The 14,820-nt window shown below is 43.2% G+C and overlaps 1 long non-coding RNA gene across 1 annotated transcript; it reads left to right on the forward strand.

Annotated features, from left to right (window-relative positions):
- The first annotated feature begins 297 nt into the window (after positions 1 to 297).
- Positions 298 to 9,724, forward strand: LOC120380130. Its single transcript, XR_005587635.1, has 4 exons — positions 298 to 378; positions 7,699 to 7,758; positions 8,925 to 9,030; positions 9,590 to 9,724. It is a non-coding gene; the product is annotated as an uncharacterized LOC120380130 (long non-coding RNA).
- The last annotated feature ends 5,096 nt before the right edge of the window (positions 9,725 to 14,820 follow it).

A 14,820-nucleotide genomic window follows, 5' to 3' on the forward strand; every position in this document is an offset into this window, starting at 1 on the left:
AAATAGAGCGAATCAGGCTTGGGAAAACCACTTGATAAGTAAATATGGTTTTTGTTTGACAGGAAAGGTCAGCACTTATGCAAACCTAAGACAAGCCAAGAAAAACTTAAGGAGGAGAGAAAGCAAATCAAGCTATGCTTGCAGGTCCTGCAATATATAATATTTAATGATATGTGTTTGGGGGAAGGAGTTGCATGAAATTACAACATTGTTTCAGGGAGAGAGCTGTCCATACAGAGCTCTGTAGATCTTGATTTTTAATGTCTTATTTTCTAGGTTTTGATTTACCGTTATCAGCTTTCTTCTGGATATCGTCCACCTATGTAGCAGGGAAGAACAATTCCATCCAGTGCAGGAATTATAGGGTGGAACTCTATGGTCTGTGTCATGCAGCACGTCAAGTGAGAGTATCATAATTTCCTCCAACTCTGTTCTTTAGCTGTTGTTATTGAGGGAAGGCTTATGCAAAAAGATATCTCACACCATGCTTTCTAGAGGGCAAAATCTGAGCTCTTCTTGATCCTTGCCACCATGAACGTTTGGCCACAAGAGATTATTCCTGGGCACTTTCTGCTGAGCTGAGGAGCCGAGGGGAATTGGTTGGTGCCTTTCTCTGTGTGATTTGTGAGTAGCTCTTGGAGCACTCATGCAATCTCGCTGGGTGTGGGGCTCCTCATGCTGTTGTGCTGAGTGATAACAGTGCCTGGCAAGGTTTGCTGCTTGTCACTAGCAAAGCATTGTGAGAGACAGCCCAGGCTGGAAAATTAAGGGGCACAGCAGTACCCCAGTTCCAGGTTGCACCCCAACCCGTGGATTCCATCACACCCATGTGGTGTGGACCTTGGTGATGGCTGATCACCAAGAGCTACAGGCAGCACGAGGGATGATGTGTGAAGGTTAAGGGATCCTGAAGACCAATGGAAGATGAGATAGTGGCACTAATAAGGGGACAGACAAATGGTATTGGTTTCTAATCTATCTTGTGGACTCCCAAAGGGCAGGAATGGCCCCATAGAGAATTACCTCCTTCTTGAACCCATGCACCTCAGGAGCTTTCCAGTTTTGGGGGGCTGAGCAGCATAGTAATGAGATATCAAACCAGATCTATAGTTGTATGTAGTTATAGATGGGGAGGTAAATGATTCCTTCACAGGTTACTAGGTTGTCTTGTACAAAGGTTCAGATTGACCTTTTATGGTAGGCCTGGCAAAAGAGACAGATTGGCATGTAAACCATATCATTGGAAGGCTTTAAAGCTGGATACTCATACAGATGACCATCTGTATTTTTTGGCCAAAGGGCTACCAAGAAGTAATTGATTTGTCTATTGTTTTGAATGATGGATGATATCATCAAGGGAGATCCTGAAAGTACCTCAAGTTCCCCTTCTCCTAATAGATATCCTCATTGTAGATAGTTTGGGTGGACTTCCTTTGGCTACTAGACTAGAAAGCAAGTGGGGAGTCAGAATAACTGAAAGCAGTAGTGTTCCTCCCACTCACACCAGGCTTGAATTTGGTACAATATTTCAGATGCAGTAACCTACAACATAGAACCTTAACATACAAGACCAAAAATAGAGAGAAACAAAGCAGTCTGCTCCCCAAAAGAGATAGGCACAACTTACCCCAACTTGCTTTAGGCTGGCTGGCGGCTGAAAGACTGAGATCTTATAATTCCACCCAGAGCCCCCTCATCTGCAATCAGGACCAGAAAACCCCTGAGGATGTAAAGTGATAGCACATAATTTTTATACATTTTAACACACCTGATTACTTTGTTGAATCTCCCAAATCTTCTCTCCCTGTAGCTTATAAATATACGAGATTAATTATTTTTTAAATCCCTGGGAGAGGATTTTTCACAGTTGAAATCTAATGTGGAAGTGTAACCCACACCCCTTCTGGGTGTGATGTTCTGTCCTAGCTAGTGGCACAGAGACCACTTAGGGAGAGAGAGTCTGCTCTACAGCCTTAGCTAACAGCCTGTTGGCTTTTAGCTCATGCAGTAGAGGCTCATTTACTGAGCTTCTAAGGTTCAATTCTGCCTGACGACGACCGGGGTCTGACAGTGTTACAGAAGTCCTTTAAAGCTTACTAACTTTTCGCTTTAAAATGTACTCGTTCTTCTCTGCAGCCATAACATTTCCAGCTGTGCTCCTTTCCAAGCTAGGTTAGACCTGATCATTGCTTGGAAAGGATACCACATGGAAAACTAGCTTGCTGCATGAAGCTATTTGTCATAGTGGTGCATCAGGTGCCACTTTCCCCACAGGTGCATCAATGGCCGAAGATGGGTTTGCTCACCCAGATTCCCTTCGGACCTGCCTGCCTGGTTGGTTGGGCCTGATTCTCATTTACAGTAAGGCCCCTATTACATGCCATTGGCAGAGCCGTTTGGCTTTAACGTAAATGTATGAAAGCCTTGCCAGAAGACTTAGAAGGATAGAACATTCTGCTTCTTCTACGGGGGAAAAGCCAGACCCAATCAGACTCATTTGCATGGATTATTATGTTTACCTGTAATTCCACATACTGAGTTTTGTTGCTTTGGTTGGAATGTTATGTTTTGATTGTATAAATGATAAAATATTATTATTATTATGGTATTTGTGAAAGGACATAGGAATGTTGTGGTGTGTCACAGATTACAGGTGGTGGACTTTGATAACAAAACTCAGGCTCAATAGGGGTAGGTCATGTCGTAGAGATCAGGAGTGGTGACTGCCCAAACGTCCTGTTTTGCTTTGATTTCTATACCTGGAGATTCTGCATGCTGTTTGGAGTTAACCTGCAGGAGCAGCCTGAGGGTGATGTGGAGATAATTTTGCAGTGAGGCCTGAATGGCCAGGTGGTGGCAGAGCTGAACTGATTTCACAGTGAGACCCAAGTGAACCAGAAACCATTCAGAGCTGACTGCATGGTGACCTGACAGGCAATGGTAGAGCAGAGCTGACTTCACAGTTTCCTAGTCCATCTGGTTGGTGAAAGCAGAACTAGATTTGGCAACCGAAGGGTGGAGCAGTTCTATCCAGACTGGCACAAACAGGCTGAGGAGAATTACACCTTAGCAGAGGTGTAGCTGGATCTGAGAGTGGGGTTTTAGGATGGTGGGTGGGATTTGTGGTAGGACTAACAGCTCTGGCCCTCAGTAAGCTGGACAATTACTATTTGTAAATGTGGGGTTGGCTGGATGCCTGATGCACTGATTTGGGTTGCTCATTTTTTTCTGTATAAATATATGGAGGGTCTTTGTGTTTCTTTTGACCCCCCACCTCCCCAAAATTAAATGATAATTGTGGTTTCATGTTTCCAAGGACTGAGTGATTGTGAGAGGAGGAGGACATGTGTATGGGGGAAACCTCTTACACAAGTGACCAGGGAGGTTTTATATTTATTTCCCAGCCCCAGAAATAGGAGTACAGATCTGGGTGGGGCTTGAGGTGCAGTTTTATTTATATATTTTAAAATAGACAGGCATGACCTGGCCCTATTTGACACCTGACAGAAGGGATATTGGAGATCTGGGCCCTTAAATTTCTCAGATACCAGCAATATTTCAGTCTTCTTGAAGTTCTCTTTCATTTTTTCTGCTCTGGTTCAGACCCAGAGAGAACTCTATTGATTCTTTGTTGCAGCTGTTAGTGCAAGGCCATGTGGCCCTGCCCCTGAGTACTGGAAGTCACATGGTGGTTCCATGAATCCAGCCTATTTTTGTTAGTAGAGTTAGCAGCTCCTTTCCCCACCGCCACTTGGCTATCTGAGATGGTTCCAGTTCCTCCAGCCCTGGGAACTGTGCTTGACTATGTTTTTCTCCTAATTAGTTTTCATGCTTTTGGAGCTTTTAAATTAACTTTTTTTTTCTTGATTTCTGGACCCCAAAACAACTAATAATAATAATGGTGGACAGTTTGCAATGCAGTTCCCACCAATGGGACTGCAGTTACAGCAAATGTTCTGCTGTGCCTCACTGGTGTTAAGCAGACTTGATTCAAGAGACAAGAAAATTTAGTTATACTGGGATCCTTTTATAAAGGAACTTTTTAGTCCTCTGTGCATAGCTCAAGGTTACAGGATATACCCTGGGGAGTTTCCATAGGGACCAGGAGGGAAGAAACTGCTTATCTGTAGCCACAGAGAAGCTCTGGATCTCCTTTACCACTGTAAGTACACTTGAGGGCTGCAGTACTCCTTGCTGCTCATTTGTTGCCTCCTTTTCCTGCATGAGGAATGGTTGGTGGATCCACATAGGAGCAGATCCACCAGACATGCCCCACTAGTCCCCTGGCCCCCTCTTAAATACCCACTGGAGCACAAGAAAAACTCATGGAGCACAGGCCCATTATATACAAGAGGGTTGTATCCCCCTTGAATCATAGTTCCCCCTTTGCCCATTACTCTCCCATTGCAGAACCATGTCGGGATGCTGCTTCTATACCAGGGTCAGGGAGGGTGCAGGGGCGGGGAGGATGTCAGGAACTGCTCCCTGGTGAACATGGCTGTAAATGAAGGGCCAGAGTCAATGCTCATTGAAATAAACTGAAAGATTCCCATTCACTGCAATCAGTGTTGGATCTGGACTGAAGTGACAGGAATATCCAGATATATTTCAGTGCATTATAAAGTGCAGGTCGCCATTCTGGTTATCCTGAATCTCAGCTCAGCATGAAGTTATTCTGTGACGAGGAGGGCGGGGCACAGAAGGGCTTTACCAATAGCTTAACCAAGTACTATGATCACAGCAGGCAGCCCATAAAGTTCTCCTGCCTAGTTATTCTGCATAGCACAGCTGGCCGTTCCGATTGATCTCTCTTAGATAACACATTCAGTCTTCAACAGCAGTGTTTGGATGATAAAAGCACCTAGGCCTGGTAGATTTTATTGGATTGCCTTTATTGTTGTTAGAGTTACAATAGCCGGTTATGATCAGATGTCCCAGTCTGGTCAGAACAGATCCAGCTATCCTAACTCTTTTCATAGTGTACCCATTAATCTTGGTTTTCTTTATGCTGTGATTCATGTAAGCTGCCATGGAGCATTCAATAATAATGGTCTCTCTGATCCTTACATCAATTGTACAACATGAATCGGAAATCTAGGAAATACTGGTTAATGCACAGAATTTTTTTATAGTCAAAGCAAATGATATTTTGTATGCAGGGGAAAAAAAAGAAATGTTCCGACTCTTTTTCACTTGTGCAGTCCCCACCCCACCCGCAACATTAGAATTCATTATAAAATTCCATTATTGGATTATCTATGATTTCGTCTGAGCTGAGTTCCCTCAGGAATGCCAGAAGTGGGATAATGCAGCCTGGTGGAAGAGATAGAGGCCTGAAGAAGAGCTCTGTGTAGCTCAAAAGCTTATCTCTCACCAGCAGAAGTTGGTCCCTTAAAAGATATTGCCTCACCCACCTTGTCTCTCTATAGAAAAAAATATATATTTAAAAACCAGAGGGCCAGAGGTAAGGGGTGGGGTGTTGGATTTAGATTCGAATTTAAAATATACTCCCCTCTTCCCACCCCCAGCCCCCAGGCTCACTGTATTTGAAATGAGACTGATGCACAGGTTCTGAATAGATCAGTAAGGAATTGTGCTCCCAGTAGGAAAATGTGTTAAAAAGTAAATAGGGTTCATAGATGCCCCAAAATGGATAGAAAATAGCCCAGGAGAAACATGTGGAGAGAGTCTTCAAAGTTTGCCACAACTCACATCAAACGCAGTTATACTGGTATAAGGTGCTTTATATTGGTAAGGCTTATTTTGCTTTGCTGAATCAGAATAAGCTCTAATACTATAACTGTGTCTGCACTAGGGTTTTTTTTTTTTTGCTGTTTTATCTAGGCTACTATAGTTCAAGCAGCAAAACTTTAAATGTAGAGAGGGTCTAAGACTGTCGATCAGTGAAAGAAAGGCAAACAGACAACACTGTACGTCTGCCCACATACTGGCTGCTTCAGCACTTCCTGTCCCATGAAAATCTACCACTCAATGCACCTATGTATTGGACCCCATTATTATGGTAGAGCCCCATGAGGGATTATTTTTTAATCCTGCTCCCACTATTATGGCAATGGGCATGGGCGGTGCGTGAACCGCCAGCTGAGGGAGGCTAGCCCCCAGCCCTGCCCCTTCCGCCCGAGGCCCCGCCCCTCACTGGAGCCTAGAGTTCCCCCACTGCAGCTGCTGGCCCTAGCCCTGGAGCGCCAGGACAGCAAACAGTGTGACCCCAACCCCGGAGCGCCAGGAGAGAAGGTGGTGCGGCCCCAGCCCCAGAGCGCTGGGAGGGCAGGCGGCGCAGCCCTAGCCCCTCGAGCCCTGGATCCAGGGCCGGCTCTTGGCACCAGCTTTCCAAGCATGTGCTTGGGGCAGCCCTTTTCAAGGGGCAGCATTCCAGCCTTTTTTTTTTTTTTTTTTGCTTCAGAGGTGGCACTCCAGCTTTTTTTTTTTTTTCTTGCTTTGGTGGAGCACTCCATTCTCGCCCCTCCCCCCTTTTTTTTTTTGCTTGGAGCTGCAAAAGCCTGGAGTCAACCCTGCCCGGAGCGTTGGGAGGGCAGGTGGTGCAGCCGAAGCTGGGGCCACCACACAGGGGGCGCTTCAGAGTGGGAAGCAAGAGGGGGCACTGGGGGTGGAGCATGGACAGGGCCACCTGGCTGTTTGAGGAGGCTCAGCCTCCCCCAGCTTATGATGCCCGCCACCCATGGGAGTGGGTCCTGCTGGACTGTGGGATCCCAGTTCTGCTGCAGGGCTCTACACTAGTCCCGTGCAGGGCTCAAAATTATGGCACATGTTTAAAATCTAACAAATGTTGATGCCCCCATGTCTTGCAGTTATTCTCTTGAAAGATAGCCCTGGGTTCTTTAACTGCTATCTGGCCAGACTGTATAGACAGGCATAACGGATATCAGCTTTAATGTCTCATTCAAAGGACAATACATTTTGCACTTGACACTGTAGGGAAGCTTTAGACAGAAAACGATTCCAGTTTTCATCAACAGAAAAAATACAGTAGTGGTTTTGATAGCCTTTATTATCCATTTAGTTTGCAGAGTTGTACCATTTCAGTCCAGACCAGTGAGAGATTGTGTCACCACCTGCCCTGGAACCCTGAAAACACCCTAAACAAAGTGGTTATTATGTGGTGTGGGGGTGTGTGTGGGAAGAGTGGTTTTGTGACAGAGAAATATTACAAAGGGCCTGTTATTTTGAAAGTGAAATAAAAGGTGTGAGTAATATTGTCTAGTGAACCTGCAGCTGGCTAGCCAATCACATCCCATCTGAGTCAGATGGGCAATGGTCCTTTCATACTTAAAAATAAATCTCTGTGGGCCTCGTCAAAGCTCACTCAAGTCAATGGGAGTCTTTTCAATGGCTTTTGGCTCAGGCCCTGTATATGGAACCACAAATAGGAGATTTGTCTCATTTTTTCCATTCCTGTAAGGGATGAGGATAGTTTGGGATTTGTCTCTCTTTTGAGCTAAGCTGCTGAATAGCCACATCAGCTCACCGATGTCCTCACAGTCCTATAGCCCTGTACTATTCTATTCTATATAGTATAGTATCTCAGTGCCTTCCAGTAGTACATTAAACAATGTGACTAACATCTGTCTTGTATGGTTTGTTCTCTCATCTGCTCACCAGGGGGAAATATTGAAAGCACAGTTCTGTTTTGTTACCTTCTTCTCTTTTTTTTTTAAGTACCTGTTGCAAAGGCAGATTGAAGACATGCACTTTGTACTTGGATCAGAAAGTGGAGAGGTTTGTGATGCTCCATAGTTGCTGTGGGAGTTAGTCCCATGGTCTGGGATTGGCCCTAAATAATGCTTTGCCTTCTGCATGGATCAGCTTTGCCCTTCTAGTAGAGAGTTGTAGACCACAGTCTTCACCCCAGCATTTTAGGCAATCTTATAGACATAGGTGCTGGAACTAGGGGTGCTGCCGCACCACCTGGCTTGAAGTGGTTTCCATCGTACCCAGGGTTTACAGTTCAGTTCAATAGCTCTCAGCACCCCCATGATACAAATTGTTCCAGCGCCCCTGCTTGTAGATATCCTAGGCCCAGGCCAGAAAGCACATTGAAGATAAGGATGGAGACCTTGAACTTGATTTGCTATTTTTATGGGAAGCCTGGATAGAGAGTGCAGGACAGGTCTGAAGTGCACATGGTACCCTGTGTTGCTGAGGAGCTGGAGCACCTCTATCAGTGCACCTCAGTCTTGTCCTGCTACCAAGTGCTCTATGGTAGAGAATTGTCTTCTCATGCTGTGACGCACCCAGCACACTATTTGATTCTACATAAAGTAATACCAGTTCCAGGCCTGGGACCCCATTCAGCTCTGCCATGTATATACCTCAGATGTGTTGTGAGGTTCCCACTAGTATTCTTGAGTAGAAACTGCCTGTCAGCTGACTTGCCTCTGGATAAAATTAGAAAATAACAAGCATACAGACCTTCAAATGAATAAGAATAATCTCCTCCTTCTGGAGAATGCTGAAAACAATGCCTCTATTTTTAGTTTTAGTTTTTTAGTTCTTCCACTTGTGCATTGTTGACTAGTTCTTACACTGTGCCCTTACTCAGCTCCATATTTTATTGGTACTTATAAACCAGATTACTACTGTCGGGCCAGATTGTGGAGGGGAAGGATGCAAGGACATTATTCTTCACCTCATTGTGACCATATGTAGCAGTGGGACACAACTGCATGCTCAAAGCAAACTGGAGTGCAAGGACTAATTCCTGTGTCCCCCTTGGCTGCAAGACACTCAAATGGGTAGGGAGGGGGCCATAAACAAATGCAGCAATGGGACAAATAGTTTAAATCGAAAATGACTTCAATCTTCATCTTCAACTCTCCCCACTCCTGAAAATGTCCAGGTAATTTATTTTCCTGAGTATGAACTCTCATATTTCCTGGGTTTAGAGTGGAAGAGAAGCAGACAGATGTCACAAGAAAAATTGTTCTTCAACCCAGGAGAAAGCAAGAGCAAGTGGAAATGTGGAGAGCGGTAGAGAGGAGGGCTGATATGGTGAGATTTCTAGCCCAGTTCCTAAAATGGAACTTCAGTTTTGTATAAACATTGAGAGGTGGATTTCTAAGGAGACCAAGGAAGTTGGGGGCCCAGCTGCCATTGTCATTCCATGGGAACTGGGTGCTCATAGACTCTTCTGAAAAATCCAGGATAACACTTCTTGTTTCTTATGTGAACCCCAAATCTGAACTTTTATGGTTTTCCCAGTCATGAATAACGGGGCAGTTCTTCCATTGAGTGAGTTTTTAAAATAATCAATAAAATGTTTATTTTAGGAGACTACAGCAATGATTACTGCAGTTAGGGTTGAATTCCAACTTTCATCCTTAACCCCTCTCACCTTTTTTTAGTTACATGAGAGCACAGAGCTGAAAGAGACCTCCTGGTTCATCAAGTCCAATCCCCTGTTATTGCAGGCAACCCCATCATAGAATTCTGAGCCGAAATTTATCAAGCTCCATCTTAGAACTAGTTAGCATATTTCACTCACAACTTCAATGTGGATGCTGTTCGAGAACCTTAGTCCTCCTAAATCATTTTCTATGCTTTCTTTCAGCCTGCGAGTGACTATTTTGAGTTGCATCTTCTCCTCCCCTAAATCAGGAACCAAAGAGAAATGAGAAAATCCATCTAATTTTCAAATGTAAAGAAACACTTTAAAAACAGCAGCATCACAAGACTGACCTTTGCCTACATGAACACTCTCTGCTACAGTGCATGCCTGGTAGATCAGGTACACCTGAGGTGGGAGAGGCCAAGCAGCTGAATGGCAGGCTCTATTCTTCCAGGATGCCCTTCGTGTTTACACTCTAGTGTTTAGATGCTATAGAGGATAGGGCAAGAGATGACCACAACCTGCAGTATCACCCTCCACAAACCCAGCATAAGAGCATGGTGGCCCTGTCATGATATGTTCCTGTGCTCTATCCCTATGCGTGAGAATCAGACACCATCATCCACTTGTCCATATCATTGCAAATTCTACTATGAACAGATTCCTCTTTCCAAGACTTTACTGTCAATGAGATAATCTAATTGACACATTTGAGCCTCAACTTGGTTCCCTCCGTTGTTTGCTCTTACAGGTACTGTCTCAACTAGATATTTAAAGAACATGCCTAGATGTAAGCACTCGAGTACTCCCATGGATTTCAGTGGAACTATGCACATGCTTAAAATTAGGCAAATGCTTAAGTAGCTTCTTGAACTGGGGCATAAGGTTCAATGGAGCTCTCTGAAAGGGCCTTTCTGGAAATCATTCCTGTTGGTCACAATCCAGTTTAGCTAGGTCTGTTCTACTCCCCCAGAATTGCAGAATAACCTGAAACAGCATGAGAGATGGGTCTCCTGTTAATAAAATCATACGATCATAATTGTTAACAACCCCAGTGGTTAGGCACTTATATGTCTTGTGGGAGACTGAGGGTCATATCCCTACTGTGAATCAGGCAGAAAGGGGACTTCTCCCACATCCTACATGAGTGCCCTAATCCTGGGGCTGTTTTGGGGAGCAAAGCTTTCTCTCTCTCTCTACCTCTTTGCTTTTGATTTCGTTCTGCATTGGAAATGAAAAAAAAATTCCAAAATATCAACTTTTTTCACAATACTAGAGTGTTTTCCAGGCAGGCCTAGCTATAAGCTTGTTCTCTGAAACTGAGGGCTAGAAACTTTCTGTGCATTTAATAAATAAATACAAAAAAAGAAGCTGAATTTCTCATGCAAGCTCCTGATTGCAGCAGCTGAGGCTTTAGGAGAAATACCAAATATCACAAAACTTCCAATGAAATGGCAAGTATTGGTAACGCTAAGTTTGTGCTGCTCTGATTTGAGAGGAGGATCAGGCCTTAGGAACTTTTCCATTCTGGCACTTCTGAGATTAATCATGGGGCCCATAACTCCACAAGTTGACTTTATCTTTGGTGCACAAAGGACACTGTCATCTCCTGTCTAATTACGGGCAGACATTTATTACATACAATAGCTGCTGCTTGACTTGCTACCTACTTGCCATTGGAGGGGATTAATGGCCTTTTTTAACTGTCCCACGCTCTTCCAGCTATTGTTTAGGTAGTACTGATAAGAGTTGTGTGTTCCAGTCCACCAAGAAGACTTAGACTTGTACCTTGTATTATTCCCATCTAACGCAAAACTAGAAGAGGGCTGCTAGCTTGTCAGGGCCTCTGGTAACGGTATGATAGTATTCAAGAAATGAGAAGGGAATAAGTAACCCTGTTCACTAAGCACCAGTATTATGAAGGACCCTAGTCTAGTAGCTAAAGCGCAGATTTAGGAATTCAGGATATCTGGCACTAGCCTGATGTGTCATCTTCGGCACATAGCCTCTGTGCCTCAGTTTCCCTGTCAAGTGTATTCTGCTTTACAGAAGTGTCGTGAGGTTTAATTGAAGTTTATAAAGCTCTTTGAGGCCTCAGATGGTAAGCACTATGGAATGGCACAGCATTATGATTAAAAGGGGGTGGGAATCATGCAGTTTAATGTAAAACTAACTAACTTATACATGCACAGGACCAAAAATGTTTGGAACACTTGGATGCTTTTCTGATGTTGAGCCGAACCTTTTGAACTTCATCCAGCACTCCCGGTCATGCTTCTGACATGCCTCCTAGCTAATTCTATGGAGATTTCCTTGCATTTTATAGAGAATGTCTCCTCTCAGATGGTGTTTCACATTCTCATGACTTCAGTCTGCTTGTTCTGAAATACCAGCATGCCTGCCGGTCATTCTTATACACTGTAGTGACTCAGTAATGCTGTTCTCTAGCGGGTATGGCATTTCCTTCTGTTTCTCAGGGATATGGTGTTGGCTTTTCTGTCCCAAATTTGCATGTCTTGAAAGTCTATTTCCTCATCAATTGTCAAGTTCCATCTGCCCTTTTCTCCCCCATCCCATAAACCCTCTCTTTTTCCCTTGTGATGTCCCTCCAATCCCCTTAAACGGGACACACATGGAACTCACTTGAAGCTGATGGCAAAGGTCAGGGATGTAGCTATTAAATTAAAGCAATTTCCTAAACAAATAGGAAATAGCTCCAATTTTATTTTACTAGTGCAACCTGGCTTGTTTTTTAAAAAGCTGCTTTTTCATTGTTTAATGGTACATTAAAGAATTTTCTTATAGGTATATGACTAGTTTCTTTGTATTGTGCTAGTGAGTTACAGCTGGGGATAGTAAAGTGCTTTACAAGCTCTGGGTAAGGCCCAACCTTGGTGTGCCTCTGTTGCCTTCAGGAGATTCCAACGAGAGGCACCTTGGATGCAGAGTGTGCCTGCTTATGCTAGAGCTGAAACTAATGCTTTGATTAAACTCGCAACACCCCTGTACTCATGATTATACCCAGTTAGGACTCACTAGAACAGGAAATGTAGGTGAATCCAATCCTGCATTAATGAGTGCTCCGACACCGAGCTACTCTGATCTAGTAGCATGACTCAGGCCTAACATGGAACATATGATTAAGTGCCTCATTAGTATATTATGAATCCTTCCTAAGCCAGTGTCTCCTTAGATGTGCTCTGTGAAGTTGGCAGGCTAGGGACCAGCTCATGTGAAAGCTCCAGTCCAGTTCACTTGTGTATTAGTCTAGATTAAAGTGGTAGTTGTATAAGGAATGTTTTTGATGTTTAAACTTCATAAAAACTATGGGATATAACATGCATCATTTTCACTTATCTGTATGTTGTTATAATGCAATAGCTAACATTTACATTGTGCATACCCTGTAACTCAATAACCCAGCAAACAAGAAAGAATTCTTGTGGAATGCAAATGAAGAACTTTAGCGGGAAAGTGCTGATTTGTGCACATTTGAAGGCAAATGGTCATTGTGTGTGATGACCAGAAATAAAAAAAATAATAAATGTGCCTCTCTCTCTCTCTCTCTCTTTCTCTCAAAGTAAAAGACTACATGGGTAGTGACCCTGTCAGCTTGTTTTCTATGAGAAGAAGCTATAAGAATGAATTCAGAGAAAGATCCTGCATCTCTGGACAGTCTGGAACCTTACAAGGATGGGTACTGAATGTAAAGCAGAGATGCCCAAATACCATGTGGTACCCTGATAAGACTTTGAGGACACTGGCAATTTACTATATTTCTGACACCATTTAGAATTACAGAGACTGTTTTATGGGTAAATATATTTTACCTGCTTTAACCTCTGAATGGCTCTCATTTCCTTTTCTTAGCTAATAAACCTATAGTTAGCTTACTATAGAATTGGCTACCAGCATTATCTCTGGTGTGAGATCTAGAATGCAACTCTATTTGGGTGAGTGACTGGCCTCTTGGGTCTCTGAGTAACCTGGGATATTTGTGATGTTCTTTGGGGGGTTGGGGAGGTATAAGTGAGCCTTTATAACTAAGTTTAGTTTGTCTAGGTGGCAGGATAGAGTGGGGAGTCGAATGGGACTGTCTGTGACTCCATGGTGAGAGACTGTTTATAGTGATCCAGGAGTTTACATTTGGTTTTGACTTGGTGAACTGTAATTACAGAACACACCACCAGTTTGGGGAGTCTGTCCTGTTTTTGACAGTCCGCCCTAAGAGAGGCACTCATGGTTGTGAGCCACTCCAGACAGGGAGACATATTCATTCCTTATCCACCTCCGCTCCTCTTACATTCTGTGCACTTGTGAATAAGGAAATGATGCACAAAGGTCTACTGCTCAGTGAAGGAGCATTCCACCAAGTGCTTCACCTTGCATGAACTCATAAGTACTCCACTCACCATGGTGCTGGAATGTACCAACTTTGTGCGTACTGTACGTGTTCTTGCAGCATCAAGACTTTTATTATTGATAAACTGAGGCAGAGAGGGAATAGGTGAAGTCACACAATGAGTCAGGAACAGAGACACTGAAATAAAGCCTCACAGTCCAGTCTTCTTTTTTACCCCATAGAAAAACCTGTTTTTATATGTCTCATTACTTGAAAAACATATTCTGAGAGACTGAAACAGCTGATTTAGAAAAGAAGCAATTTAGCACATTTATATTCCCTGGAATATGCACATAAACATGGAATATTCTATACTTAGATAAGATTTAAGTGGGGTCACCTGGTTTTAAATTTATGCTTGAATAATTACACGCATTTTAAAAAACCTTATGCCAAAATTTTCAAACCTGGGTGATTAAACATAGGCTCCTAAAATCTATATTTAGGCTTGTAGAAATTGGATCACTCACATATAAAAGTTCTGAGGAACCACATATCCTATTAAAGTCAGTGTGAGCTCAGAACTTGGCAGGTCATTTTTATGTAGGTGCTTAACGTAAGGCATCTATATTTGTAAATGTTCTTGTCAAGCTTGTGTTAAGGTTTGCGAGAGTGTATAGCTAGCTAGCTAGCTACAGGTGTTTATTGTCCACCCTCTCCTTAAACAAACCTAACTACAGTATTAACTCAATCAAAAGGGTTGATTCCATTGTATTTGTGAAGGCTAACTGATGTATTTAACTATGAAACTGTGATGCTTTTGTTTCCAGTGTACTGCACCTTTAAATTTTGAAGAATTCTGCCTATGTTGCAGAGTGAATGGCCATTATGCTGCAAACTATAATAGAGTAAACCTAGACACATTGTGCTCTTCCCTGGGATGTCTTTGGTCTTTCTTTTTTCTCTTAATCAATTTAGACTGAAAGTATCCATTGTGTTCTTAGCTTTAGTATTAATCTTGGAAACATCCCAACACAATCCAGATTTAAAGGAACTGAATTTTTAGACGTACAGGTGAGTAGTTAAAAACAGATGTGACAACCACAAGATT

This window comes from Mauremys reevesii, linkage group 1 (genome assembly GCF_016161935.1).
Source record: "Mauremys reevesii isolate NIE-2019 linkage group 1, ASM1616193v1, whole genome shotgun sequence".
Classification (NCBI taxonomy): Eukaryota; Metazoa; Chordata; order Testudines; family Geoemydidae; genus Mauremys; species Mauremys reevesii.